At 41.3% G+C, this 27,056-nt stretch overlaps 1 protein-coding gene across 3 annotated transcripts in view; it reads left to right on the top strand.

The window, feature by feature from the left end:
* Positions 1-17,104: 17,104 nt before the first annotated feature.
* Positions 17,105-27,056, top strand: part of tnk2b (tyrosine kinase, non-receptor, 2b) — a 192,678-nt gene continuing 182,726 nt past the window's right edge. For all 3 annotated transcript variants that reach the window (XM_069897197.1, XM_069897195.1, XM_069897196.1), the window contains exon 1: positions 17,105-17,259. The gene's annotated coding sequence lies outside the window, so the exon portion shown is untranslated. The remainder of the gene's footprint in view (positions 17,260-27,056) is intronic.

Here is a 27,056-nt window from a genome sequence, read left to right as displayed (position 1 = left end):
TTTTGGATTCCTTTGTATTTACTGTAAAGAAGGTTGTTAGTTCATCCTGGAGGTATGGTCAATGTTCATGATTCATCAGAGTAGCCACACAATGTTTCTTAAGGTAGCCAGGAATTGTAATTTAAAAAAAACTATCATTTAAATGGTCTGTTTGTTTTTTTTTAAAGGCTGCAGCCTCTTTTCTGAGCTACAACTATTCAGTTAGCATGCAAACTACCAGTATGAAATGTGAGTTCAGTTGAGATGTCTTGCAGCAGACAATTAGATTGCCAAATGCTTATAGAGTTTGAACAAAATGAGGAACGATTGAAATACAAAAGTCTGCAGACATTGTGATTGTAATAAAAAAAACACAGAAGTGCTGGAGGATCTCAACAGGTTTCAAAGTGTCCAGATGTCTGACAATAAATCTGAAATCTAATGTTCCTCCTAAACTTCGACCCTTTCACCCTTAATCCATGTCCTCTGGTTTGTATCTCACTTAATCTTAGTGGAAAAAGCCAAGTTGCATTTGCTCTATCTATATCCACAGCTTGTTATTAGAAGTCCATTCAAAAGTCCTGTTGTGTTTTGGTGGCATATCGGGACATAGAGTACAGTCTCATGTCCTTGTGTTTATTAAATTTAAAAGTATTCTTGATGCAGATCTGACTATGCTGTCACACGATCTCTTTCTTTAAATTGACTTAGTTTGCTGGACAGTACATTTCCCCGTATCCAAAATGCTGGGAACTGAACGTTGTTATGTTTTTGGGGGTTTTTTTCAGATTTCAGACAAAAGTGAAAAAACCAAAAACATCACAGTAGTATCAGCCCTCGCCGATTTTTTTTAAATTTTATTTTATTTTTTTCTTCTCTTTTTCCCTCCCCTCCCACCTTCTCACTGCCACTAGTCCCAACTACAGTCCCCGCTCCTGCCCGGGAGGCTGCTCTCCTGGTTGACACTGGGACAAAGGATTCTTCCAACCACTTGCAGCTGCGAGACGGCACACATTAAACCAAGTACAGTGAAGAGTAAAGAGGAAATGGAAGGAGGGAGGGGAGGGAGTTACCTGAAATGAGGACAATCGGCTGACCTCTGCCTCTAATTTCCCCTAAGCACTGCCTGACCTGCCGACTTCCTCCAGTTGCTCACTGATGTCTCGAGATTCCCGCCTGCTTCTCTGAGCCGACATCCAGTGGTTCAGTGTCTGTCTTCGCAGCTGGTTCTGAGTTCTGTTGTCAGAGTTCCACATGGGCAAGTTGGTTTTTGGATCTTTTTGGTATTTAGAACTTTGGATATGGGGAAATGTATAATGATTTTGCTGAAGATCAGACCTGCATTGTCTGACTCAATTTATTGGCTGTCACTTATTTAGAATGACATTGAACTGTCAAGTTCAATATTTTTTACCATAATGTTTTGGCCAAGTGGATCCTGCTTGAAATGAAGGATAACCATTTTCATTATCTCTATCTTCAAAGCAGGTAATTGTAGCACCAGGCAACATCTATTTTGATGTGCTGCGATCCTTGAGTTGTTTGCACAAATAGTCACCACTGGGTTATCATAGCAATTAGCTTGATGCTATTATAGAGCCAGCGACCTAGGTTTGAATCCAGGAGTAAGGAGTTTTTACATTCTCCCCCTCTCAGGTTTCCTCCAAATGTACCAATTTCCTCCCACCCTGCAAAATGTACCGGAGTTGTAGATTAATTTGGGTTGTTTGGACAGCACAGGCTGCTGTATGTCTAATTTTTTTAATTAAAAAAAAAAATACCTGAACTGCATTTATTGCCTCTCTGTTGAGGATAATGATATTGTTTTTTGTTGTACACAGAAGTAAAATGTACAGATGCACCTGCTTGCTGCAGCCAAACAGGTCTACACCACATTAATTGCACTATCGGCCTTCTCTTTTAGAGGAAAAACAGCCTATACAGTCTCTCTTCATAGTTGAAATATTCATTTCAAGTAACCAACAGCACTCTCTCCAGTCCAATTGTATCCCTCCTTTAGTGTGACAACCAGAACTGCACACCATCTGCAGACGACCGTTTTATATACTTTATGTGTACTTTAACTTCCCAACCTTGCACTCAACGTTACCAAAACCAAGGTGCTGAATTTTGACTTCAGGAAGGGAAAACCAGAGGTGATCTTTGTGGGATCAGAGGTGGAGAGGGTGAGCAAATTAAGTACTTGGGAATCACTATCTTGGAGGATCTTTCCTGGACCCAACACACTGATGGTATCATGAAGAAAGCACGTCAGCACCTCTACTTCCTTAGGAAGTTTGCAGACGTTTGGTATGATACCAGAAACCCTGGCAAATTTCTGCAGATGTGTGGCGGAAAGTGGGCTGGCCAGCTGTGCCATCGCCAAGTATGGCCACACCACTACCTCCAAATGTAAAGCCCTGCAAAAGGTAATGGACATCACAGCAAAACCCTCCCACTATCAAGAATATCCAGGGGGAATGCTGCCTTCAGAGAACTAGGCACATGTCCTCACTGCTACCATCAGGAAAGAGGTACAGGTGCCAGAAGATTCACAGGTTCAAGAACAGCTTCGACCCTTCCACCTGACAACAACAAACTCGATCAGACTCATTTAAGGTGTCTTGGGTGTGCACTTTTGATTTTAAAATTCTCTCTGTATTGGAGTCAGTTTGCTTCCATTTGCTATCTGTTTACAGGTCTTTTACTTGTATGTTGTGTAGTTTTTTTTGTACTACCAGTAAGTGGTAATTCTGGTTCACCCGCAGGAGAAAAGAATCTCAGGATTGTATTTGTTGCATTCTGATATAATCAGACTTGTTGCACGCTAATAAATCTGAAAGCAATATATTGAGGCTTTAGCTAAATATCTTGTATCCTTCTCAATTGCCTGTTTTCCTGTTGCCCTCTTTCTTGCCTTTCAAATTTTGAAATTCTTCAGTCTTTACTATCAATGCTTTTCATGCCCACCTGCCCCCCCCCCCCCCCCCCCACTGTTATAAGTACCATTTGTCACCATTTGATACTAACCTTTCTTTTCCCATGCCAGGTATGACCATCTCACTTACCCTACCCCCTCCCCTGTCCCAAACAGATGAAGTCAATCCCTTTCTTTCTTGTGCGATAAGTCAAAGGCACCCTAAGATGATGTAGGGCTGTTTTTTTATCCTAAAACAGCTCACTTAGGAAGTGTGTTTTTGTTGGCAGTTAAATTTCACATCATGGCTAAATGGCTGGTTGCTGTTTTTGGAGAAGGGGGAATGAATGGTCAGGAAACCTACCAACTTCTCAAATATCAGCACATTCTTTTATATCAATCCACTTTGTCTATCCACTAATGACAACGGTGCAGCATTAGAGTAGATTCCACATTTTTTATTCGAGTACATATACAACCCTGAGATTCTTTTTCATTTTCCTGTGAGTGAGGCAGAATCACCACTTATTGGTAATGCAAAAAAAAACTCCGCACGTGTTAACAAGTAAAGGTAATCTGCCATACAGAGAAGAAAAAAGTGCAAGAGTCCTTAAATAAGTCCCTGATTGAGTTTATTGTTGTGCAATCTGATGGTGGAGGGGTAGCAGCTGTTCCTGAACCTGGTGTGGTGAGTCTTGTGGCACCGAGATCGCTTTCCTGATGGCAGCAGCAAGAACAGAGTGTATGCTGGGTGGTGTGAGTGGAAAGAAAAAAATTGAAAACCATTGTTTTAATCGTACCTAATTGACTCGTTATGTGCATGGTTTTATTACTCCAAAGGAAATGGGCCAATGACAATTTTTTTCAAGCAAAATATTTCAGTAACAATTAGGTCTCGAGCAGTGATTCTCAACCTTCCCACTTACGTACCACCTTAAGCAATCCCTTACTAATCACAAAGCACTGATGGCTTAGGGATTACTTAAAGTGGTATGTGAATGGAAAGAAAAAGGTTGAGAACTACCATCTTCAACCCACTACCATCAAGATTACTGTGCACTGGATGGAAAGGGTTTTCTATAATTTCTCGAGCCCTATTTAGACAATGCTCCTAATAAAATAGTCCACAGAGGAAAAGGAGACACCAATAATCCTCACTTTTTTTTTGATCTGCTTGGACATCTGCTCTGATGCTTTGTAGCTACCATACCATACAACTATGCAGCCAGACAGGAAATTCAACTGTGCTCCTTTAAAAGTGGCATTCCACTAAAGAAGATCACTTACAATGAGGAAGAATTATGACACATATGTTAAAATATGGAAACCTGATTTGAATTATATTGGCACCCCGTTTGATTATTTCCCCCTACTTGCAAAAAAGATGGCGCAGATGTCGTTTGTGTGTGTGGGTATTTTTGTGAAGAAAGGTAGTTAATTATATTAATACAAGTTTATTGATTAGTTTATGATTTGAGTCTGTAAAAATCAAAAATACAATAATGGAATGTATGTGCCGAACAGGAAGCCAAATAAAATTAAATTGATCCCTTCTGCTCCATTAATTAAGATCTAAAACTCACAGCACAATAACTAATCGTTGGTGGTTGGTGTGAGAGCTTTTAGCATCTCACGTTGCATTAGCATGGGTTTGCTCTGTTCAGACATGCCATGTCTCCTCCACTCGGAGCACTGTTAAAAAACAGTGTAGGTGTCTGTAACGTTTGACAAGCTGGGCTATTTTGCCACAACCTACTGCACTCCCGAAACCCCACAGATTCATCTTCTAATCAGAACAAAGACGCAGCGTGAAACTGGAGTGCCCCAGTAACCTGCCAATGCAGAAAAAATATTAATATTCCATTCTTTGTGCACCAGGCGTTAGCTGCGACCTGGGTCGCTGTCAAATCACAATTCTATGGAAAAATAACAACTGTGTCCTTTTAACCCAACCCTTGGAAGTAGGAGCTCTGGAGTTTTCTGCTCCATTGTTTTGCGGTTCTGTTGCCCCACAGAAGCGGCCCAACTCTGCATTTCCCACACGAAGCGTGACCAACAATTTTATTTGGCTGCTTATGCTTTTGTCTTTCTCAGTTCTCAAAGACCTTTCCCTTGATATGCCGTGACATTCTATCCAACTTCATAACTCACCAGAGAACCAGCTGGACCAGAAGCGGTGGTGGTGGATTCAGACAGCGCTGCGCAGAACTCTGCGTTGTCTATTCACGATACGGAGTGAGTGAACAAGCAAAATGCGTTTGAAACATTTCACCCCCCCTCCCATCTCTTTGATAAAATGTGATTTAAAATATCTCTCCGACAATTACCAGTCACTGACATCCTTAATATTTTGTTTCTTATATTGTTACATCTTTTGCAACTTCCTTTTGGAATCCTTGCCATCCAACCTGCTGTCAAAATTGTGACTTTGTTAATTTACCACTTGGGTTTGATGAAACAATTTGTATGAATTTATTGATGTTGTCCTATAAACTGAAATGATATATGCTGACTAATGTCCAGTGCAATATTAGTCCTGGGTTGGACCTTTTTTTGTCCAATTTAAACACTCCTGATCTTCGTGTAAAAGGTCATTACCCCCCCCCCCCCATGTTTCTTTAGAGGTATACTGTACAGGAAATAAAAATAAATATTCGTGTGGTGAGGTCACCATGGTTAGTGCGGCAGTTCAGTCTATGATAGAGCAACAATCACCCAGGTTCAAATCTCATGCCAGTGGAAAGGAGTTTGTATGTTCTCCCCGTGACCTGAATTTGCTTTCTCTGAGTGTTCTGGTTTCCTCCGAAGTGTATGCTGTAGTCACATAGTAAGTGCCCGTAGAAATCCCAGACCTGACTGAAGTATGAAGTGGATAAGTGCAGTTTAAGTTAACCTTTTAAGAGAAGGAAAGGTTTGGGAGCGGAATTACATTCTCTCGCGCAGATCCTCCTGATCATGGAAGCTAAATAATATGCGATGCTAAACCATGTTTTGTTCCCATCTACACACCATCAACCTGGTCTTATTTTAAATTTCAGTTTATATTCTTCAATGTGCCGAGCGGAAACCGGGTGAATTTTAAAACCGGGATTACATCTATAGTAACCACCTATAGAATATACATATGTAAAAACTTACCTGAGTTGTAAATCAGTAAAAAGATCCAGAAGGTGAGAGCTTTGAGTCTCTGCAGTCCGCTAGAGTTTACGGAGCAGGTTACATAACTTTATTGCAATCACATAACTTTATTGCCGTAGGGTGGGTGGAGTTAGTCAACGTTGGCGGCTGTAGTAGCTGAAGTAATAAAATACCTTTACACATTATCTCACTGCATTAAAAAATAGTTTGTGATTTTTCAACTTGTAATGGATCTGTGTTGATATTAAAACTGGGTTAAGGTTGAACTATATATCTTATAAATATGTCTCAAGTATGTAGTGGTTTTGGAACAGAGTTTTACGCACACCCATGCAATACATTCAGAAGTGATGCCATCTTTCAGAGTCCTGACGTCTACAAGCCAGAGGTACGAAGCTCATGTGATTTCCAAGAAACTGTTGCTAACAGCTATTAAAGATCCCAGTAAATGGTCATATGATTTCAAAGAATTGGAACTGACCTCATTTATTATGTAAATAGTCAAATGATTTGGAGAAATATATCGTCAAATTCAGACATTTTGAATGAGAAGGCTGCAGGAGTTGAGAAGTCGAGACATCCTGGAAAGTCCGGAGTAAGACAGGGAAATACTGGTCTGTACTATATCACAGTAGCCGGAACACCGGTGTCAGAACTTCATGAGGCAAAGGTGTTATGTGATGCCTAACAAAAGGGGACAACAGAAATGTGGATTTTGAAAGGGTGCAGCCTCAGCTTGGAAGGAACTCCATTACTCTTAAGAAGCTAAGAGGGGGTTGAGGATAATCAGTGTGTGAGTTTCCTGGGGAAATAACTCAACAAGATTTGTGTGTACAGTCTAAGCACCATCAGCATTAACAAACACTTCATTACTGCTTTAAACAACAATTTAAAAGAATTATGTTTTGTAATCACTTCTTTACTGCAATTTAATAGACCTTCAAGTTCAACATGACTTTAAAATACTGGGCCTTAAAAATAACTTTTCAGACTCAAGTTTAAACTGAAATAGTTTGGACTTTAACACTAACACACACACACACACACACACACACACACACACACACACACACACACACACATTTATACAATTACATTCGGGCATAGTGGAGTTTAAGCTTAGAATTAGTTCGGTGAGAACTGTTTTATGGTAATAGCTAAATAAAAACTATTATTTTGAACTTGTCCCAGTCTGGCGAATCTTCCATTGCTGTTCTTATGTTAGTACTAATGGGGGTCAGTTAGTTCGTAACAAACTAAAACTATAAACTGACCGCCAGCAAATTCTGACCAAAACAGCACTTGTGTTGCACACAAAAGATGTCATCACAACGTCACCTTCCCTTCCCGTTTTGACCCAGCAACATAGGTCGCCTTTTTTTAGACTGGCCCTGCTTCGCAACACTCCACCTCTTACACTACCTACCTTGGCAGATTAAATATGGGTAAGTTCAAACCCCCCCGTCTTCAGTGCATTCATACAGCTAAGCGAAGCGTTTGAAAGGTGGATTATACCCAGCTTTAATTGTCTGTGTAAAAGGGGTATTAGATTCTCCTACTCTAGGAAGCGGAATATTACTATTTACTTTATTAGTGCCTCTCATGTTCAGTTTTTACACTGATACTTCAAGCCAGATATAATCTGCATTTAATATGCCTTGCCTACTATATAAAGGTGACTAAGGTGTATTGGCGGGGGGGTCATTTCAGACCCATTTTTTATTTGCCAAGTGAGGATGTATCAGAGGTGAAGCAGGGCGAGCCATGTTGCTTGGTTCAAAGGAGAAAGGAATGCGACATCCCACCTCTTTTGCTCCGGGAAGCTGGCTTGTTGTGTAAACAGACTTACTGACCCAGCATTTCTTCTGTTCTATGTGAACTAGCAAACTGGCTTCCAGAGATTGGTATTGTATACAGCAATAACCCAGGTTTTTAGTAATGGTTTTATAACCCTCAATATGACCCCCCCCCCCCCCCACATCACCCTGCCAACCTCCTACATTCTAAAGTAAAGCAGCTTAATTTACTTTTCCTGATAACTTCCCTAATTTTGGCACTTCTTAAACATCTGTACTCTTTCCAACATTCCTTCCCATAGCTAGGCATCCAAAGCTGGACACGTACTGCTAGTGTGGTCTCAGTGACGCCTTGGATGACTTCCAACATTATGTTCCAACACTTGGATTGCACTCATCAAAAGTGCATTGTTGTTCATTGATTTTCCCACTAGATGGTGGAATAAGGCTGCACAGGAAGCTAAATTACAAATTTGTTGCTGTATTATATTATTCTCATGATTGTTTTCCCTTTGAATGAGTTTTAATATCACAACTAAATTTTGTTTATTTCTCACTGTAGGATTAACTTTAAGATCCAACAGTAATTAATTATTTTTTTAATAAGAATTTTGGTTTCTTTTATTTCTTTATTCAAATTTTAATCTCAATTGTCAAAGAAGAAATAATTAATAGGGCCACACAGGGTTCCATAAGTTACAAGTTGCTATGGTATTATCTCTACTATGCAGGAATTAAATTCTATTGACTCTAACAAACCTGAGGCATTGACTTGGCTTTTCTTTCTACTGATGTGGTCTGACCAATGGAATATTTTCAGCATTTTCTGATCATTTTTAGATTTACAGAATCTGCAGTTTCTTTTATTTTTCTATGGGGGTTAAAGCTGATATAACTTTCCCCTGAACTGTTTCAGTATAATTACCCCTTCTACCTGCCCAGGGAATTCTCGGCCACACTGTTAACCGCAGTCTACATCCCACCTTCGGCAAATGAAGATGAAGCCACGAAGGAGCTTCACACGCCATCTGTGAAGCCCAGATGTCCCACCTTGACGGTGCCATGATTATTGCTGGTGACTTCAATCATGCCAACCTGAATATGGTCTTACTATGGATTCAACAGCATGTCAGCTTTGCCTCCAGAGGAGAGAACACCCTAGATCGGGTGTACACCAAATACTCTATTGGGACTACCCCTCGCCCCCATCTTGGTTACTCGAATCACATATCCATCCTGCTAACCGCAGCATACAGACCACTGGCAAAATGAAGTAAGTCAGGGCAGAGGGAGATCAGGGGGGGCCCCAGCAGCGCTACAAGACTCCTTTGAGACCACAGACTGGAGCTGTTTCAGGAAGGTGGCCACCTTCAATGGTCATGTCAACATAGAAAAGTACACGAGCTCAGTGACTGACTACATCAGCAAGTGCACTGAGACCAAATGCTTCACAGCCAGGGCTAACCAGAAACCATGGTAGGACACAGAAGACCAGGCACTTCTCAGAGCTCATAATGCTGCCTTCAGGACAGGCTTCAAGTGCCTGGTGATGAAACACATCAAAGCACAGTTCCCAGAGATGCAGGACCCATTTCAATTTGCCTATAGAAGAACCTGTTCCACAGACAATGCTATAGTCTTGTCCCTTTCACTCCATCCTGACCCACCTGGTGAACAATGCCTTTATGCCAGGCTGCTGTTCATCAACTTCAGCTTGGTGTTTAATAAGATCATTCTCCAGAGGAGAAACCGTCTTCACTGGGACTCAAAACCCCTCACTAAAACTGGATCTGGACTTCCTAACGGAAAGACCACAATCTGTCTGGGTCAGTAGCAGAACGTCGAGCACCATCGTGCTTAAGCACTGACACACCTCACGGCTGTGTGCTCAGCACACTCCTATTTATGCTACTGACTCCCGACTGTGTTGTCAGATCCAGCTCCAACAGTGTCATCAAGTTTGCAGATGACACATCAGTAGTTGTCTTTAACAGGAACCATGATGAATCACACTAGAGAGAAGAGGTAGAAAATTTGGTGTATTGGTGCGAGAGTACCAATATGAGTCTCAACGTGGACAAGACGAAGGAGATAATCATGGACTTCAGGAGGACCAGGAATGAACACCCTCCACTGAGCATCAATAACTCTGTAGTAGAGAGAGAGCACTAAGTTCTTAGGAGTCCACTTAACTAATGACCTATTGTGGACACATAATATTTCCTCACTTGTCAGGAAGGGGCAACAGTGACTGCATCATTAAGTCAATCTTCTACAACTGCTCTTATCAAGAATGTCCCAGCCGACTGCATTAATGTTGCTTCAGAGAAGTGAATCAGAGGTCAACCTAGAGGACCATAAGAGCAGCAGGGAGGATCACTGGAGTGTCCCTATAACTCCAAACCTCCTCCACCCCATTAATGTGATCTACTGGGTCCATTGTCTGTAGAGGGCGTGCAAAATTGTCAAGGACCCCTTCCACCCAGCACACAGTACCTTTCGGCTTCTTCCATCAGGAAAGAGATACAGGGGTATCAGAGCCAGCACCACCAAGCTGAGGAACACTTTCTTCCCATGGAGAATGCTGAACAACCAAACGAACTGCTTACACTAACCACTTTGCTGGCAGTCAGATTATAGTTTTAGTTACCAACTAATTGACCCCCATTAGTACTAACACAAGAACAGGAATGGAAGATTCGGCAGACTGTGATAAGTTCAAAATAATAGTTTTTATTTAGCTATTAACCACATTTATTTATTTATTTGTATATATAAAAATACCTGTCCTGCAAATGTATTTTTTGTCTGGATGTGGGTTATGTCCAGTTGTGTGTCTGCCTATTTTGCTCTGAGGACTGGAGAACCCTGTTTTGTCAGGTTGAATTTGTGCAATACTCATGCTGTTTGAGGAGACCGCCTTTTTCCTGTGAGGGGCGAGCTGTCCTTAGGAAGTGACGTTAGTGCATTGCAGCGTCATTTGTGTCCAGCGGAACACAACACAGAAGCAGCGATGTCCCCCGGGCAACACGTGTTGCCAACTGTGGACTTCTCCTCGGAAGAGAAGGGGTGCCCATGCCATCTTGTGTCGGACGACTGGGGCAGCGACTTGGCCTGTCTAACCACGCGGTCACTCAGCCTGCTAATATAATCACATATAGTAGAAATTCATTTGGAAAAACTTTGGTTCATATTGTATTAATGAAATTAATTCCTGGTAAGACAACTACTGGTAAATAAAGTAATCTCTTGTAAATGTAAAGAAAAAAGGGAAAGTAAAAAAGGGGGAGAAATAAATTTAAAAAAAGCAAATAAAAAGGAAAGAACGCCCCCCCCCCCATACTAATCCTACCCCTCCCACTAAAAATGGTCATTAGCCAAAAGTAAGCCAAGAACATTTTTCTGATGAAAGTTTAAAATCTCTGTCACACTATTCTGTGCCATTGTTTAATCTTGAACTAAAATAAAGTGCTCCAATCATTCTGTTAGGGATTCTGGGTCCACCAATGCGATGCTATAGCACAAAATTATCAGTTCAAAAATTACTACCACATGTCAATGAGGCTACTATTGGGTAAAGTGTTTTTATCCTTTGGATATCAGTGGTCTTACCTGATCTACCCTTCTAATTCTAGCAATTCAGTTCCCTGTTCAACATAGTTTTGCAATGTGTATTAATATGGAGCAAAATAAATATAGGTTGTGTGAAGAAAGAGAAGCTTGAAGGACTCAGCGGGTCAAGCAGCATCCATGCATAGAAGTGGTCAGTCAACATGTCAGAGTGTCCATTGCCAAAAGTCCATGTCCATTGGTAAAACTCTCATTGGCCAACTGCCAAAGGATATGACTGCCAAATAGGCCCCATACGCAACAAGGACAGGATTCTCCCTGTCCTCACCTACCACCCTACCAGCTTCTGCATCCAACATATCCTCCTCTGACATTTCCACCATCTACTATATTATTCCATCACCAGACACATATTCTCCTCTCCACTTGCACCCATCCTTCCTCTCACTTCAATTATTTGAAGTGAAGCAACACTTCACCTGTGATTCTTCAGGGGTCATCTGCTGTATGCAGTACTCTGGTTGTGTTCTCCCCTACATTGGAGAGACTTGACACCAAATGGAAGATCTCTTTGTTGACCACTTTGGCTCTGTCGCAGCAATAACATGGATCTCCCAGTAGCAACTCATTTCAATCCCCCTCCCCAACCTCATTCCATTAGCGACATGTCTGTCCATGGTCTCATGCACTACCAGACTAAGACCACTTGCAAATTGGAGCAACAACACCTCATATTCTGGCAGAGCATCTTCCAACTAGAAGGCATTAACATTGACCTCCAGTTTCCATTAACACCCCCGCATCTCTTCCTTGTCTCCTTTCCTCTTGCTCTGTTTCTCTCTCTCTCTCTCTCTCTTCCCTTTTTCTTCTGTCTCCCTTCACAGAGCCAATAGCTACCCCTTTCCATATCAATTCTCATCTTTCCTCTCCTGATGTCTTAATATATCCAATTAATATGTTTTGTCTGTTGGTCTGTACTCTTCTCTTTTCAATTCTTCCTTTATCACCAGCTTTTTAATATGGACCCCTTGCCTCCTTTTTGCTCACACCTTGAGGAACTGCTCATGCCCAAAACGTTGGTAATATATCTTTATCTCCTATGGCCACTGTGAGACTGAATGAGTTCCTCCAGCAATTCTGTGTTTTTACTATATTTACAGTGTCTGCAGACTTCCATGTTTTACTCGAGCTAATACAAACAACTAATTTACTTGAACTGCACCTCACCAGCCGACCAGTTCAAAAATAGTTAGTCATAAAAAGATTTTAAGATGCAAGGCCCTTTTATAGAGTAAAAAAATGCAAACGTAAAGGTGGAAATTTTACACCCTTCGGTCGCAGAACTTACTGACTGGCTCTGAAGCACCGACTCCAATCCCTCTTTAACCTAGTGTCAGCGGTGGAATGCAGCGCTCCATCATGCTTCATGAATGTACTGCCGCTGCAAGTGGCTGGCTAGGGGGCGGGCTGATGATGTCGCAGTGCCGTCGTCAGCCTGAGACACAGGAGCGGGATTTCTAAAACGCTGACAGCACGCAGGACTTCTGCCTGGACGCTAAGATGGGCTGCAAACATCACAATCAACTTTCCTACCTGCTCTGGATCGCAGTTTTCCACTATAAGGCTCTTTCTGCGCTGGGCACGCGTGCATGTCGTCGATTCGGCGGACGGTGCTACAGCACGAGTCGCACAACCTCCATTGGCTCCAGAGGACGCTACAAGGCACATCACTTCATAAATACAGTGCAAGAGTAGCCTTTTAGGGCTGCTCCATAACAAGGTATGTTCAATTTTTTTAATATTCAAAATTAGCCTGCCTTGAAGTGGCGGCTCAACATAAAAATTCCTGTAGCCAAAGGGAGGATGTTTGGAGGTAAGAATAAAAAAAATAAGGACTAAAAAAGGAAGGCAGAAAAGATTAAACAAAAGGTGTCGGGTAAGGTGACAGAAATCTAGTGAAGCTATAACTGCTGAATCATTATTTGAAGTAATATCAATTAAGATATCAAAATCTTGACAAATATATGGGATTATGTGTATGTGGAATCAAAATATATATTGCCATTATCAGATATAACTGTTGTTTCAGATTAGATAAAACAAATGAGTATGGTTAAACTAGTAATAATTTCAAGCATTGAAAATGCCATGCTAACAGCAACTGAACAACTATATACACTGGCCAATGTGCACATCAAAAGGCCTCATAAATAAATAATGTAAGAAACTTTTCACACCAGTGTCATATTGCAAAGTCTGAGAGGTCAAAATTCTTGGGTCAAGGATCCCAAGGGATCTCGGCAGGGTATGGCACACTGGCACTGAATTGTTCGTGATCTTCCTTCCTAATTGATCCTTTTTTGGGGTGGCAGGTGGTCGCCACAAAGATATTATAGGGGTCAATTCTTGTGCATCAGCTGTTCATAATGTAGTCACTCACATTTCACTTCTGGAATTCAGCTCATTGGTTGATGTTTGGTACCCAAAATGGGCATTGGTTGTGGAGAGGAAGTGCAACTTGATATCAGTGTCGATGACATTTTCCATCTTTGCAGGCGTGGAGTCATACAGTTCAGAAACAGATCAGTTGGCCCACCACACCCATGATGGCCAGCAAATATCCAATAATATTAATTCCATTTCTGACACTTCATCCACAATGTTCTGTGCCTCAGCAATTCAAGTGCTGGTCTCGATACTTATTAAATGTTGTGAGAATACCTGCCTTACCACCTTGTGTGTTACAGATTCTAACCATCCTCCATGTGGAAAAAAAGTATTTCCCAAGAACCCCTCTAAACTTCCTATCCAGTTATGCTAAACTTAAACTTTCTAATTTTAAATAATTCTGCTCCTGGGAAAAGGTTTCCTTTTATCTATTCTATCTGTGCCTCTTGTAATTTATTATTCTTTCATCAGAATTCCCTACCCATGACCCCTGTCCTTAGCCTCACTGAGTCACAGAGTAGTACAGCACACAAACAACTTCACTTCACACCTGCCTTTCCACACTAAACCTATTTGCTCTCATTAGGGCTGTGCCCTTCGCTACCTTCCTTTTCAAGTATCTGTCTAAATAGCTCTTAAATGTAGTGATTGTACCTGCCTCCACCACTTCCTTTGGCACTGTGTTTCAGAAATCAACAACTCTGTGTGATCTTCCCCTGAGATCTCCTTTAAAACTCCTCCTACTCTCCTTAAGCCAATGCCTAAATACAGAAAGATTTGAGCCTGAACCCTTTATCAAGACTTTTTCTTTTTCTCCCACTGACGCTGTTTGACCTACTAAATGTTTGCAGCAGATTGTGTTTTGCTTTTGATTCCAGAATTTGTAGTCTCCTCTGTGTCTCCAGTTAAACCTATAATTTTTGTTTTTCAGCAATCTTGTTGCTGGCCAGCAGATACATTCAAAGCAGATTGACAGGTTTCCTGTCCTGATGATCAGTGAGTTAGATGGCTTGTAATCCATGGCTTGAATCTCTGAATAATTTAACCACTGTACTACTGGCTTACAGGTCAGGTCATTTGACTGAGTGCTACTAGTGCTACGTTACCCAGTACTACCTGTCGCAGGGTCAGGTCGTCAGCGACTGAACTGGCTCCCCCTGCCTGGTGTGGAATGTGGCTAGACACCCTGCAGGATGAAAAACAAGATCTGTTAAAGGGCGGATTATGCCTCACGTAGGGTCATCTAGCAAATATGTGCAGTGAAGTGCGGGAAGGGCATTCCTTGCATCAAAGTTTGGTCTGGTCATTAACTGCAGCAGAGCTTCCCCAGCCATCTTGGACCTCACCATGCCACTGGATCTGGGAAGGGATGTCGAGAGGGTGGGTCTGGACCTGTGCAAATCCTACTCACCTAAATCCATTCACGCACATGCTGTCCCTCTCTGAGGAGTGGGGTATCCTCCTATCAAGCCCCACAAACTGACTGAAAGGAACCATCATCATCCTATGGGATGGATAGCCAAAAAAACTGGCATATGTAGTGTGCATAATGTTACTCTTCTCTGCATTAAATTCTATTTGCCACTTTTCTGCCTGACTGCACAGGATCTGTTGAGCTTCCTATTGATTAAGGGTTTCTTCTTCCCTATCAACCACATGAGTAATTTTTAAATTATCTGCAAACATCTTTATCATGCTTCCTGCACTTGTACAGTATATATAACGGAAAATAAGGGATTGACTACTGAGCTCTCTGGAACCTAGATTGTTAGAGACTTCCTGCTACAAGACTTCCATTAATCTTTTACTTCTTGCATTGACAGTTATGCTGGGAAGTTTCATCTTTTTGACTAGCTTGTTGTGTGAGAACTTGTCAAAGCCTTGCCAAAATCAGTATTACCTTCTCCAAATATTAATGCTTAATAAAACATAATCTTCTGTATATAAATCATTCTGACTGACTCAAGTTACTCTATGCTTTCCTAAATGAAAGTTATGCTTCAGAATAGATTCCAATAACTCATTCACCATTGGAATGGATCAAACTTCCTTTTTTCATTTAATTGTACAATATTAGCAGCCATCTAATCCTCAGGCACCTCTACCGGGAAAACTGAAAATATAGGCATGTTGGATATGCATAGCAGGCCAAGCAGTACTTTTTAAAATTAAAAAAAAATTGTAACAGGCCATTTTGACCCATGAGCTCATGCTGCCCAATTTACACCCTATTAACTACAACCCTGGTACATTTTGAACGGTGGGAGGAAACCGGAGCCCTGGGAAAAGCCCACACAGAAATGGGGAGAACACACAAATTCCTTACAGACAGAGTGGGATTCAAATCCTGGTCCCGGTCGCTGGTGCTACCAAAGGCTTTGTGCTAACTTCTTTGCCAACTGTGCGGCCCGTACCTTTTGCAGACATAGATATTATTTCTTTTTTTTTAAAATTTCAGATTATTAGTATCTGCATTTCTTGCTCAGCCAGTTTTGAATAATGATGATCAGGACATTTGTAATGTTCTCACCTGCCTTCTTTAACTGTCTTAAGGTTTATTTCAGACAGGCCTGAAGTTCTAATTATTACCTAATGCTAAACCAATCCAGGAGGCAGAAGAATGTTAGGGGGAAGGTATCTCTGTACTGAAATGAACTGTATAAAAGTTGGGTCTGCCCCAGTATCTGTGTGTCTTCCCCGGGTAAGGGGAAGCACCCAACCTTGCATTGTAATAGTATAATAAAAGTTCTTTGTTCTCAATTTTTGTCTCGAGCAAATTCTGTGAAGGTACTTCGGTTTCTCACATAATCACGTTTATTGTCATCCGATTGCACAAATACAACCCAATGAAGCAGCGTTCTCTGGTCCTCGGTGCAAAAACAGGCAGACACACAACCAGACACAACACACAGCCAGACCAAAAATATTCATAGATACAATAAATAGTTTCACGAATATGAGAATCTTGGATGGTTAGTGTGAGCAGTTCCTTTGCTCATTCACCATTCTCACTGCCTGTGGGAAGTAGCCACTTAACCATCCGATGTCCTTTCCCTGAGACAATATTTGCACAGTGCTCTGCTGAGATTTTCACATCAGCATCTCCCCCCACGTTTGGAAGCCGACCCTCCTCTCAATCAATGCAAGTCATAGACAATAGAAAGGTGCCTTTATTCTCGCGATGGCAATCATACTTACTTTGTGGCCTAAAACGGTTGTTTGGTGTTTCCCGGTCCCATGAACACCGAGGGGGCACCTGAGCTGCCAGGTGAGGTCCCGGGCGCCTCCCGCCAGCGGCTCCTTTAAGCCGTGCAGGCGGTGGTGCGCAGGCGCATGGCCAGTGCGGGACCCCGGTTGCGAACGGAGCGGCCGGGCTTCGGGGCCTGAGGAGAGGATGATCCTGAGGAGCAGGTGAGCAGCGACTCGCCGACGGTTTGCGGGCGAGCGCGGCGGCTCGGCCCTGGGTGGGGCGGCTGGAGGGCCGGCGACCGGAGGACGGGGCGGGAGAGGTGGCGCCTCCTCTCGCCGTCGGTTGCGCGACGGACGGGCTCTGGCTGACACTGATCACCGTTGAAAGCCGTGTAAAAGTTGCAGCATAAGCCGCAGGGCCTTGTTGTGATGGGAGGGGGGGGGGTGAGGGGCTGGGGGGCTGAGGAGCTGAGGGGCTGGGGGGCTGAGGGGTTGGGGGGCTGAGGGGTTGGGGGGCTGAGGGGTTGGGGGGCTGAGGGGTTGGGGGGCTGAGGGGTTGGGGGGCTGAGGGGTTGGGGGGCTGAGGGGTTGGGGGGCTGTTGGGGGGCTGAGGGGTTGGGGAGCTGAGGGGTTGGGGAGCTGAGGGGTAGAGGGGGGCTGAGGGGTTGGGGGGCTGAGGGGTTGGGGGGCTGAGGGGTTGGGGGGCTGAGGGGTTGGGGGGCTGGGGGGTTGGGGGGTTGGGGGGCTGGGGGGCTGGGGGGTTGGGGGGTTGGGGGGCTGGGGGGTTGGGGGGCTGGGGGGCTGAGGGGCTGGGGGGGGGCGGGGCGGGGGGGGCGGGGCGGGGAAGAGGGGTGGTATTATTTTGTTGGGGACGTGTACGGAGCGTCGCTGTTGATGAAGTGATGGAGTGGCCGGTGAGGGTCTCTGCGTGAAGGCGATGAGGGGCTGGGGACCCTGCAAGTACGTGGGAATACGAGTGCTGGAGAAAGTCCCTGCATGAAGGCTCTCAAGCCAGAAATGTTGGTTTCCTATCTTTATGCTGGCTCTATAAAGTCTGCTCTTTGACCTGCTGCTATTAAAATGTCATAAAGTTTATCATACAAAAACTGGCTCTTGGTCCTCCATGTCCATCAGGTATCTAACTGTACAAATGCAATTTTCCAGTACCTGGCTTGTCAGCTTTCTCTGCTAAACGACTTCAAGTGTTAATCTAAGTATTTTTGAAGATGCTGTGAGAGTACCTCAACCACTTGGGTGACAAGTTCCAGAATTATTTTCCTCATTTCCCCTCTTAAACAATGTCATGGACATATTTGCTAAAAGGAAATATTTTTCACTGTCGTACCAGTGCTATGACTAGCTTTTGAAGTTGTTTAAGAACTTTGTATGTCCTAATGAAGTCAGTTTTATTCTTCTAAAATTTGGACAATAGACATATGGTCCACTTGAGATCTCTTCACAAGACAGCCCCTAAATCCAAGAAAGCAGTGCAATGAGCCTTTGCTACTCTCCCTCTATTGCAAGAACATTTGTCTTTCATTAAGGAGGCCAAAATAGTAACCAATACTCCAGCTCAATCTCGCATAAAGGTCTGAGATCATTGCAATATCCTATCCTTTTACCCACAATTTCATGCAGGAAAGGCCTAACCTAGCATTTGCTTTCGTAATACCACCTACAATAGATTCTGACTGCCTTCGACCTTGCATACATGAAACTTGCACATCATCAATTCCAAGAAGACTTAAATCATCTACCAATCACCACCACTAAGACTAATAGGATAGAACCATCAATTCAGCTGAGTGAAACAACCATAGAAAATGTGGACCACTTTCCACATCTTGGAAGTCACCTCTCTTCCAATGTTGTCCTTTGAATGGCAATAGATTGGGAGATGAGGAAGTGCAGAGAGACCTAGGGGTTCTTGTGCACCAGTCACTGAAGGCGAGCATGCAGGTACAGCAGGTGGTTAAAAAGGCAAATGGTAAGTTGGCCTTCATATCAAGAGGGTGTGAGTATAGGAACAAGGATACCTTACTGTAGCTGTACAGAGCCTTGGTGAGACCCCACCTGGAGTATTGTGTGCAGTTTTGGTTGCCTTATCTGAGGAAGGATGTTCTTGCAATGGAGGGAGTGCAGAGGCGATTCACCAGGCTGATACCTGGAATGGCAGGAATAACTTATGAGGAAAGATTGTGCAATTTGGGATTGTACTCGCTGGAGTATAGAAGATTGAGAGGGGATCTCATAGGGACATATATAATTCTGGCAGGACTGGACAGAATGGATATGGAAGGGATTTTTCAGATGGTGGGGGAGTCCAGAACCTGGGGGCATGGTTCGAGGATAATAGCCAAACCATTTAGAACCGAGATGAGGAGGAATTTCTTTACCCAGAGGGTGGTGAATCTGTGGAATTCATTGCCGTAGAGGCAGGTTCTTTGAATATATTTAAGAGGGAATTAGATATATTTCTTCCGTATAAGGGAATTAGGGGTTACGGAGAGAAGGCGGGGACGGGGTACTGAACTTTAAGATCAGCCATGATCTCATTGAATGGTGGAGCAGGCTCGAAGGGCCAAATGACCTACTCCTGCTCCTATCTTCTATGTTTCTATGTTTAATATTAAGATCCAACATTGCCTTAAATGCGCTGGAACAGGTTTTGTATGCCCCGAATAAGAATCTTTTATGATATTTGAATGGACACCAAAATGCTAGTGTACAAAGAAATGGTGATCCAAATGCTTCTGTATGCCTCGGAAACCTGGACAACATACTGACAACATTTAAAGGCAGTGAAAAATTCCACGAACACTATCTTTGAAACATCTTAAGTATCAGCTGGGAAGATAGAAGAACTAACATCTGCACACTAAATGAAACAAAAACAACAAGCATTGAAGCCTACGTCATTAAGAACCAACTAAGGTAAGCACTTGTGTTGTTTGGATAGAAGATGAACATCTGCCAAAACAAATCTTCAACTCCCACCTTAAAGAAGGGAAACGTGAAAAAGATGGACAACAGAAGAGATTCAAAGATGTCTTAAAATCCAACGTGAAGAAATGTAACATCGACATCAGTCATTGGGAAACCAATGCCAAGGACAGGAAACTCTGGAGAACTATAATCCAAGAAGGAACAGCGACTTTCAAAGCCAGCAGATGTCCAGAACTAGAAGAAAAGAGAAGTAAATGGAAAAATAGACATCAACAACCAAGGCCCAATCTGCCACCTGGAACTCCCTGTCCTGATGTGGAAGATCTTTCAAAGCCAAGATTGGACTCAAAAGCTACTTGAGAACCCATAAATAGATCAATGGAACAAAGTCCATTATCCTTGACCTCGAGGGTCAATCAATGACTACTGGATTGTATACCTCTGGCTTTCCTTTCCTGAAGTCAACAATTATCTCCTTAGTTTTAGTGACATTGGGTGCAGTATTGTTGTTGGTGCACCATTCAGCCAAGTTTTCAATCTCCCTCCTGTATTCTGATTCATCCCCTTTATACAACCCACTACTGTGGTATTGTCGGCAAATTTGTAGATGGTGTTGTTGTCGTATCGAGCTATGACAATGATGTCTATTGAGTTATATAATGAGAAGGGTTTTCCGTCCCTGATCTTAATTGGGGTGGAGTTTATAATTGACTTTGGTTCACTTATGCTAGTGAGGGACAACATTAGGTCCTTTTACACTGCCCTTAAAAGACTGTAATTAATCGCCTTTTTACCACTTCACTTACCTGTGTGAACATGATGAACACGATATGGGGGGGGGATGGGAGGGGGTCATTTTCATCCTGGTACTTAACCTGCCAAGGTAGATAATATCAGAGCTGATGTGCTTTGAATCAGCTCCAGTGTAAAAGGCTTACCCGCCTTCCTGGGACACCAGTGCTGAAGTGCTGCAGGTCCCAACTCCTTTTCAACTGGGATGCCAGGTCCCTATGTAAAAGGTCACTCTGAACTGTCTTTTCATGGATCAGTGTAAATGCTCTAATCCGGCCTGGCTTTAAACACGGTCGTTGACGTGCCAATTTAGTGGGATCTCTGTGTAAAAGGGGTAATTGATGGTGATTCCCATTCTGAACTACTCTTCAGTGTTCCTGTTGGCTGACTGGCTTAGTTTTTGGGATCTACATGCTAGCTGCATTCACTATCCTTGTTTATAGTTGTCCATGGCCTATTACATGTGGAATCTGGATGCTTTTTCTGGAACGGTTACCATCACTCTTATCACTACCAGGCTTTTAAAAAAATGAATATGTATTTAAAAAAACAATACAGGTGGTCCTCAACTTGCAACCTACATGAGTTACGTCCACCTGCACATACGACTGTTTAAAAAAAAATCTTAATGAAAACTACTGTACAAATACATATTTTGATTTAAAAGTACTATATACAGTGGTCCCTGCTCCTGGAAGCAGCCTGAGATCTCCGAGTTACGACCAACTCATCAGCCCCTATTACGGTCATAAGTCGGGGATTATCTGTACGTATATAAATACAGAAAGTTGAAGTCAGCAGTTTAGTAAACGGTATACTATTCCATTACTTAGACACATCAGTTATCATGTATTTGCAAATTTAAACTAAATCATTCATAGGTTTATAATGCAAGTTTTAACTAATTTCTGTACAATGGCAGGATGATCCTGAACTGACCAGACACAGAACTTCTACAATTTAAAAAAAAGAATAGCTTTATTTACTTGTATAACATGCTAACAATAATTTCAGATTAAAATGCAATCCTTGATATCTCAGACATGTTGCACCTAATTAACTTGAGAAGACGTAGCACACACACATATTTTATATGACACTGTTTAGTTTATTTTGGGGAGAAATGGCATGATGCTTGAGTTCAAGTCATATGTAATACTTTTGGGCATTGAGAGTGTCACATCTGCAGCTATTTCCTTTTATAAATATTTTGTATGTTCGCTGCACCATAACTACAGTTATGTTTACCAGATTTTCTGTGCAGATGCCAAGTTATAATAATGCTGCAGGTGAACAGGAAGGAAAATTTTTACAAAAGCAGAAGATGAAATTTGCTGCTTGATAGTTTTGTAAAAGCTATTTAAAAACTTGCATGGTGTATTTGTGTACTATTTGTTATTATGTTCTGATTCATTTTCAATAGTTAGTTCTGAAACAACATCTAAACTGGCTCTGCTGCTACATAGAAAAAATGCAGAGCTTTGAACAGATGTAATTATTTAGCCATTAGTTTTCTGATTCAGCTTTTACTTTTGTTTGCGGGAGATGATATCTCTTATCTTGTGTATGCACACGCAAGCAAGAGGGGGAAAAAAATGAAAAGCCTGACACTGATAAAATAAGTTGATGCTGGATTCTGTGATATATTCTTTCATTGATTTGGCCAGTTTTTTCTTGTTGTAAATAGAAAATTGAACATAAAACTTCAGATAAAATGAAATCCAAGATAAAAATAGAAAAAATTATAACGTGTGCACAGATGGAAGCTTGCATAAAATGAAACTTCTTTCCATAGATGCTGATTAACTTTCGAAGTTTTCCAGCATTTTCATTTTTTTTTAGATCTGCTTTAATAACAAGTACTTTGATCAAAAATGAGAATAAATGTGAGTTCTACCTATCACGTGGCATTACCTTTGCAAAATCTATTGAGTGCAAAAACAGTGACACATTTTGTGATCCTGCATATGTTACTGTAATTTTATGATTTTTGAAACTTATAAAGCAAAGAAAGTTTGAAACTTGAGAAAATGAGATGGTTGACAGCAGCTTACATTTATACAATGGTTTTACTTTGTTTAAAAATAATCACTTTGCCAGTCGATTCCATTCAGGTAGCACCTTTCTCGTGAGAAGGCCTCGGTAATTACTTTAGTGGGTGGGCTCACTGCAGCCTATTTAGCCACCAGCACACATTTGGTGGAAAGGAGATCTTGTTTATTGTATGTGATAACAATCGTGGTTTCTCTCGAGGATATGCCAACTAGGTCAAACATAACTGATCACGCTTAAAGTTTACATTTTCATGTTTCCGAGGAGATTTGAGGATCTGATGATCTGATTTACAGCATAATTCTTACTAATCTTCTTCTCCCTCCCCCACCCCAATCAATAAACATTGTAGATATGTGTGAAGAAGAGCAACAGTAAAAATGTTTGAAGTTTGCCAGCAATACTTATACAAAGGTCAAGAAAGAACTTAAAATAATGTAATGACTCAAATTCTACTGGCTAGTATCATAATTGCTGTTCCCACTCTGGGCAGTGTACCATGTTTCCCATTCCTGTCAATTGAAGTCAAGGAGAATCGGGTTGCAATGAAAGGCAGGAGTGGGAGGAATTGCTGATTTGTAATTACGTTAATGTCCTTTTCAGTGGAATAGATGTTCGTCTGCATGTTTTCTAAGAAATGTAGCAAGCTGAAAAAGATTCTATTCAATTCTTGAATTTCCCACTTGTACTGAAGATAAAAAAGATGTATACAATAAAAAGCATTTTTATCACAAATAATATCTTGGAGTTATTACAATGAAGTTATTTAGATTTAGACTTATTATTGTCACGTGCTTTGGGATTCAGTGAAAAACGTTCTTTTGCATGCCATTTAAAGGCAAGCAAAGAGTCGTTGGCCTCCAATTCCATCTTGCATAAAAAGAGTTAAAGAAAAGTAAATCAATGTGCAAGGATCAGCTGCCTCCATTGATGTAGCTGGCCCAGTAACCACTGCCGCAGCCACCTCGACTTGTTCCCGCAGAAGGATGCCTGCAGACAATAAGTTTGAGCCAGCTGCCTGGGGTCCATTGCTTCTCGGGTCCCTGGATCTGATTTTCTAAAGTTGTCAGTGTCTGCTGCTGGATGGAATGTCTGCTCATCACATTTCCTTGAATGGAACATTGCCCAAAGCATTGAAACATTCAGATTATGTTGTTAAAATTACTTATTCCAACAATTCATTTTTCTTTTCAATTGAACCATAAAGTGATTAACCTAATATCAACTTGAAAGTTAAATTACTGTGAAATTTGGTTGCTTTTGTTCTTTTGATGCCCATACAACTAAGGAGAGGGGTTTATTCTGTCCCTGCTTGTTCTACATACACATTGGGACAGATGTTTTTTAGAGGGGAAATTATTTTTGTCACTGTTGAAGAACAAAATATTTTATGGTTGATAAATTTCTATATTATAACATAGTGAAAAGTGATATTTCTCTGGCTTCCAACTTGGTAGTGTATGGAATGGAAACTGGAACCTTCCATTTGGTCACTATCCATGATCTGAGCAAGAAAAAAAAGCCTCAATTTCTTGATATTCCAGGAGGTGCAAGTCCAGTGAATTTCTGGGAGCTTGCATGTTTTGGGATTGCAAAAATGAAACTAGTCTCTTTTTGTTTTATTCTTTCAAAACATTGCAAATTGTCATGCAATGTTATCACATACTGTTATTTGATATTTGGAATTTGGTATGGACTTCTTGTAAACCTTGTCAAAAGTAAATGTTTATTTAAAAAAATGTTTTCCTGAAATCAATAGCAAATTTAAAATAAAGAGTGATTACCCAGCTATAGGAAAGACTGGAAAGCATGGGGAAGAGATTAGTAAGAATGTTAATGGGACTGGAAGGGAGGCTGAATGGGCTGGGACTTCCTGGAGAGTAGGAGGCTAAAGGGTCATTTATGGAGGTTGATTAAATCATGAGGGGCATAAATATTGCAGGTAGTTACAGCTTTTTTTTTAAACCTTGAGAAGGAGAATCTAAAATTAGAGGGCATAAGAGAGAAAACATTTAAAAGGGACTTCAAGAGCACCTTCATACAGAGGGTAGTTGGTATGTAGAATGAGCTGCCAGAGGAAGTGGTAGAAACAGGGTCGATTGTAATGTTCGAAAGACATTTGGACACTTGGGTGGATAGAAAAGGTTTGGAGGGATATGAGACAAATGGGACAAGCTCGGTTGGAACTGTCTGAAGAACCCGCAGTAGAACTTGCTTTTAACTTTGCTTTGGCGTGAATTTGTTGTTGGAAGAAAGTTTGATTCTAATTACAGGAAAGGACCACAAACAAGAAGCGATCTTTGTGCTAAAAATAGTTGGCTTCTCGTTGTTGGTTATAATCTTTTGTATCATTGTTTGAGAGAATATAACAGGCAGTGCTGCAACCAATCCTTCTGTCCCCATTACAGTTGTAAGTCAGGACCTACCTATGGAAGTAACTCGTGTGTTACTGGAGGGTTGTGTTCATATAAAATTGTGATTTTTTTTTTTTCAGAATATGAAGCTGCATATTCTAAGAAATGAATTTTATGTTGATTTACTAACTTTGCATGATTTTGTGGTTGAAAACTTGGCTGAATAGTGTACCAACACATTGTCACCAAAATGAAGCAGCTGATTGTTGACTTCAGGAAAGGAAAGCCAGTGGTATACAATCCAGTCATCAATGGGGGAACAGAGAGAGTGAGGAAATTTTAAGTTCTTGGGAGAGAGGGTGGGGAAATTTCAAGTTCTTGGGAGTCACTAACTTGGGGGATCTTTTCTGGATCCAACACAGCAACTGCTGTAATAATGAATGTTTTCCAGTTTTAGAAGTGGTAATATGTTGTCTTGATGACAGAGCAACAGTGTGACACTAATAATCTGAAAGATAAATATAATTCAACAAAGGGAAGACAAACAGCAGGTGACAATATTGGTGAGTGCTCTTAGGAATCTCACCCCACTATTAAGGAAAATAAAATGTCAACTTTTGCCTACAAATAGTCAATTACATCTTCATTATCATTATAATCTTTTCAAATGTTCCTGATATTCTTCTGATTTCTCTAATTGCCATCAAACTCCATCACAACTTCTCCACCCCTGCCCAAACATTTGGACACCATCTAATACATTGACCATTTCCTTGAGTTGCATATTTCATTTCACCTAAGTAACACTGAAGAAATAATATTAAATGCTTTCAAGCCACAAAATAAAAAATATTTTAGTAAAACTATCCTTTAAGTATATGAGTGAAATAACTTGTAATTCATTTCTGTGCATGGTCATTCAATCTCTTGACAAAATTTGTTCTAAGGAAGGGTCATTGACCTGAAAAATTAATTGATTTCTCTTCCCACAGATGCTGAGTGCTTATAGCATTTCAATGTTTTTTTGTTTTAGATTCAAACACCTCCAATTTTATTTTTGTTTTAAATTTAATCCAATGTGTTACTTTCTCTTGAGTGCTGTGAATTTTAATTTTTCTAAACAATTTGCCATTGTTAAATACCTTGCAACTGTATTATTGGTTAAATGCACTGTCCCCCATCTTCATGTGACAAATCCACATTGTTCTCCTGTGCTTCTCTTAGAGCTCTCCCTCCAGATATTTTTTGAATAATTTACGCCATCAAAGTCAGTCTGATTTGTCTGTAATCATTCCATTCTTTTAAAACAATTGTACAACATCAACAATTGTTTAGCCCTCCAGAGCCCTGACTGAGATAAATAACCCAGGAAAATCATATTTGAATCGGCACTATTTTGAGGACCGTGCCTTATCTGATTTGCACTATAATAACTGGAAGGAAACTTGATAACTAGCATCCCGTCAAACTGTTGTTTTTACCATGGCTGCAACACAAACATAGGAAAAACAAATCATAACTTAAAAATTGGCTTTTTGTATTTTTGAGATTTGGAGCATTATCAAGACCACTTGGAGTAGGATGCCAATTAGTTCAGTTTAATCTGAATGCTCCATACACACAAGTGCTGCATATTTCAGTTGTCAGTAAGCAGACACCTTTTTTAATGAATGCCCTGATGTCATTGTGGGAAAGAATCTTCAGGATTTTTTTTTGTCACTGAAGTACATGTTGAGATGATATCCAGACTTCTCATGAGAAGTACTGATTTTGTATTTCTATATTTCGTTGGTTACATCAAGGATAGAATGGTAGATGATCAGAGTGTGAATCTATTTGGAAACAACATGTGGTACCTCAGACCCTGTAAATGAT

This window comes from Narcine bancroftii, chromosome 9, assembly GCF_036971445.1.
Source record: "Narcine bancroftii isolate sNarBan1 chromosome 9, sNarBan1.hap1, whole genome shotgun sequence".
Lineage (NCBI taxonomy): Eukaryota > Metazoa > Chordata > Chondrichthyes > Torpediniformes > Narcinidae > Narcine > Narcine bancroftii.
Note: the sequence above shows the minus strand (reverse complement) of the source record. Positions and strands in the feature narration are given on the sequence as shown.